General features: G+C 33.6%; 1 long non-coding RNA gene across 1 annotated transcript; it reads right to left on the reverse strand.

The window, feature by feature from the left end:
• Positions 1-1,169: 1,169 nt before the first annotated feature.
• Positions 1,170-2,550, reverse strand: LOC147548770 (uncharacterized). The gene is made up of 5 exons (XR_015238495.1): positions 2,421-2,550; positions 2,304-2,351; positions 2,025-2,108; positions 1,848-1,952; positions 1,170-1,315 (listed from the first exon to the last, which is right to left on the reverse strand). It is a non-coding gene; the product is annotated as an uncharacterized LOC147548770 (long non-coding RNA).
• Between the last annotated feature and the right edge of the window lie 2,364 nt (positions 2,551-4,914).

Here is a 4,914-nt window from a genome sequence, read left to right on the forward strand (position 1 = left end):
TGCCAAGAACTCAGCCTATCATGCAAGGACAAAGCATATAGATATTCGATACCATTTCATTCGGTCGCTTCTGGAAGATGGTGAGCTACTACTGGAAAAGATTCTTGGTTCGAAGAATCCAGCAGACATGTTTACCAAAGGGGTCACAATTGAGAAGCTGAAGCTCTGTAAGGCTTCAGTAGGTCTCTCGGTCTAAGAGAGCCGGATGGCCGCATCAAGAAGGTTGTGTTAGCACCAATCCAAGTTGAAAGAGAAGTGGATATTCTACAACTCCAAGTCATAGGTTTATTTGACCCCAAGTGGGAGATTGTTATATGCTGGGGTCAACTAGAATGCAACTTGCCATTAATTGCCAAGACTAAATTCAAAGGCTATGAGCCTAGGCTTTGAAATTCACATGCAGAAAACGGATGGAAGAAGAAAATCAATCCATTTCCTGGATTTGAGGAAGATTTTTTCTCCCATGCATTAAATGATGAAGACTTTTGTTGCCTAAGCATTTAATGTGTTGTTTTTTATTTCACAGATGAGAAGGCTATAAATAGCCATACTCTTTCATCATTTGAAGCATCCCATTTTCTCAAGTCTCCTGGATAAGTGAGAGAGTGAGAAAGAGTGTGAGATCAGAGAGTTGAGTGAGTGTGTGAGGGTGAGAGTTGTAGTGATAAGATATTGTAACCGGGGAGTACACTAGACTTTGTGTACGGTAACTCGGGTAGGTTGTAACTTCATATTCATAGTGGATTTGCTTGGTGCGGCTAAAGAGGACATAGGACTTGCTCCGAACCTATATAAATCTTGTGTGTCATTATTCTTCATTTGCTTCATGGTTATTTTCTATTTATTCACCATTTCATCCAAGATCCCGGTTTTTCGCATTAGAGAAAAACTCTAAGTAGACTGATCACCTATAAAGAGTGGTTATTTTTCTCAACATTATATTCCAGCTCTGACATATGCAAACGGCGTACTTCACTTGATTTAACAAATTCACGCTGAAAGTCAGATGGTGGCTAAGAAGCGAGATTCTATAAATCATAAGAACACCTGATACCTACACCCGGAAAAAGATTCTATAAATTAGAGCAGAATACCAACTTGAAAAGTTAACTTCAAATCCTAAGTAGCAAACAGTGATACTCAACGAGGCATAGACGAAAAAGAGATAATAGAATCAGTAGAATCAGTAGGTATATGTAAAGGTACATGTAAAGGTGCTTGAAACCTCGACAGACCTTCGCCTCATAATCTCCCTATCTGCAGCTCTTAGCCTAAAAAATATTGCTCACACATCTTTAATTGTTCTTTAGATACCCTGTCACACAATAACATATGATGTTAAGAGAAAAAACGAATTTGAAAAACAATAAAATATGTCAACAAGTCCGGTACAAATTTGGGTATCTCACTGCCTAGAGTTGAAAAGTATTTCGGGTTCCTACCAATTGAAGTTAAGGAACCTATAAAACACTGTAGTTATCTGGGTACCGATTGCCATTAGTTATCTTCAAGGCTCGTTATTTAATAATTGCTACTACTAACCAGGAAAGTCCTACTTAACACAAAACTTCTAATAACTCTATTTTGGAGTTTAATTAGAATGTCGTGTTCACCTAATGGAATCAAGTACCAGATACTTTTTTATATCACCAAATAGCTATTGTGGTCTTCCCACTTCCAATTGGATAATAGATATCAACCACTAAATTCTTGTGAAGGTATGAGTACCCGTTATACTTTTCAATAAAAATTAAATATAAACGCCTATGGTTGTTAGTGGCACCGCCAAAGAAGTAACGATGTGAAACTGACTATAAAGGAAATATGACTGTAAATTATAAACTTACAAATTGAATTTGAGCACTCTGTGCAAGCCTGAGCATGAAGTTAGAAATACCACAACTTTTTAGAGAAAGGACAACCTCCAAAAGCATGACTTTTGCATTGTATACCTGGCAAAATAACTCTTAGCTGCGGCATTTCGGGTACTAACACTGCACTTATCAACATTAAGGAACATGTACCAGAAGATCGAGTATACTCTCGTGCAGCATAACCATATTGTCATGTCATGACCATCTTCAGGTTTTTCTCCAGCGAAGATCAACCTGGGTAAAACCTAAAATTCATTATTCAAATACTAAATTGATAAAACCTAACCTAATCCTCCTTGAGACTCATGAGGGATGAAACGGGTCAAGTAATCAAGTATTTCTTAAATCTCGACTACTAATATGCAGAACTAATGAAATATGCAGAACTAATGAACAAAGATGGAGAGAATAAAGGATATAAGCTTATACCTTGACATTATAAACTTCACAGAGCCTATGATGTCCCTATTCCACAACCTATAACAACAAAAATTATGTCATTAACTTTAACAAACATTTAAAATCAAAATGAAACTAAACAATTACCCGATATGCAAAAGATCACAGATTTAGATATTTTTATTATTAGGGAAAATCTAAAGCCATATCTGTGAAGAGGAAGGAAGATGAACAATATTATAGGGTTTAGCTTTAGAGATAGTATGGGAAGATGAAGAAATTGAGAAGGCTGGATTATTTAACATCCGTTCTGCTTGAAAAAGTAAAAAAATCATGAGGTGTTAATGAGAGAAGGTTGAGGGTTGTGTCTTCTTCTCAATGTTTTGGATCAGGAAATGGTTAGAAAATGAATCGAAAAAAACGGATCAATATGGTAACGGAACTTGGGCATTTGAAGTTAGAGAGAGAATGAGAATTAAATCTCTATAAAGAGTTTGGGCATTTTAGAGAGAGTAATGGGACAATTTTTTTACTCTAACGAAGATGAAATCTCTGAGTTAACTGAACCAACCCTGAAATTCATAATCGTTTGCTCCTGCCTTGAATTTCTTTAGCCATCAATTTTATAATCAATTGCTTAAACCACGATTCATAATTTGATTTTTACTGCCATTAATTTTCTAACGTCGGCTGAATAGATGAAGAAGATAAGGCTCAGTCGTTTCCTTTCTTCACTGGTAACGCGCGAAGGAAGACAAGGCTCAGTCGTTTTTTTTTTTTTTACCTACCCTCACTTGGTAGGTGATTAAATTTGTAAAAATTAGGGTGGGTAACAGATCAAAGGGTGTGGATCATATCAAATTCACAACCAACGGCCGAATTTGTCTTTCGACTTGTCCCAGTCAGCACAAAACATTGTGTTTTGGTATATAGATTGAAGCTTTAGAACAGGGGTCTCTTAATCTCGACTCAAAAAAAATATTAGATTATGCCATGGTGAGATTGAACAAGAGAGATAAAACCCTAATTTAGTTGTGTCAGTGTTCTCGAACTTTATTCAGACAAGAGGGAAAGACAAATTGAGTTTTTTTTGTCAAAAATATCAATTAGGAGTATAATGTCAAATTTTTTAATTTTGACCTAATGATGTAGATTTACAAAACGAACATCTGATTTGTTAAATAATTCAGCCATTTCAGATTCATGAGCCAATTCATTTCACCCAATTTAGTTCAGCCAATTCAGATTCAGGCACATAAAAAAAAAACTCACATTACCTAAGAATTTTTTATTATGTTAATAAACCTTTACTAAATGATATTTTTATTCAAGAGGAAAAACATATTTCATCTAAATCTTATGTCGACTTGAATATTTGAATATAAAATCTACTATTGATCCAAGAGCTCTTAACCTGAGTTAGTTTGCACTTATTAAGTGACACTGACTGCTTGATTTTTCCAATTATTATATAATTTTCACTCACAAAATAGAAAAATAAATTATAATTATAAATTCAGAGTAAGTGGTAAAAAGAATTTACTTTGTTTTTTAGTGTATGTTTGTTCACTTAATATCACACGTAAATAATGGCAAAGTGCAAAATTATGAGCTACAATGTAGAGCTTATTTTTTTACGCTTATTTCGTATGTGCTACAAGATCAAAGTAACTTTTAATCTAATTTAACAGTGACTAATTTAATCCTAAACTAAAATCCGAAAAAGCAACATTAATGAAATACAAATTTCAAATGTTACTCCTAATTATAATATTAAGATTTGAACTATAGTCTCTCCAGTTAAGAGATATATATATATATATATATATATATATATATATATGACCACTCAACCTGAGTGAACTCTGAGTGAACTTAAGTACTAAATTTGCTAGCTAGATTAATATATGAAAAATATTTTTCTTTCGAGCCAAAAAAATTAATCATAATTGAGTGATCATAGTTCTGAACCGTTATTTGACATTAATAAGAAAGGCCTTTGGTATAGGAAGAGCGTCATTCCGTATGGACAGTGCATTAAAGAGGCTCAACTTATCTATTTGCTTTTCCTATACCAAATTAGTTTAAGTAGAGCATTAGAACGATAGTTCAACAAAAAAAAAGAGCATTAGAACGATGATTTAATAAATAACTAAAATATAAGGACTTGAATAAAACGTAAAGAATAAATTTAATACTTCATTTATTTTTAAAGTTTTCTGACATAAACAACTCAACCCTAATATCGATCACTACTATCAACATCGCCATTAACATAACAAAAAGTACAAGAGAAGTTTACCATCATTAATGTCTTATATACAAGCTCTTAATGATGCGTCAAGATCTCATGGATGATGAACCACCATTAATGATGAGGCAACCAACATAAGAAAGAAGAGTCGTTCGACTTACACAAAGACATCGACTTAAATGAAAGCATCAACTAAAACGAAAACATATGGAGTATATAAAGATAATCTATTATACAAATCACATCAATGTGACTGAGATATAATTAATACAACACATTATGACTAGGACAAAATATAATCTGACTAGGACATGAATAATCTATTAGGACATAATTTGGTAGCCACGTGGACATTTTCAAGGGACAAACCTTTCTCTTTCAATCTGC

The sequence above is a fragment of the Eschscholzia californica genome, unplaced genomic scaffold (assembly GCF_041429995.1).
Source record: "Eschscholzia californica isolate CP2 unplaced genomic scaffold, dmEscCali1.0.p SCAF_3, whole genome shotgun sequence".
In the NCBI taxonomy this organism is placed as follows: Eukaryota; Viridiplantae; Streptophyta; class Magnoliopsida; order Ranunculales; family Papaveraceae; genus Eschscholzia; species Eschscholzia californica.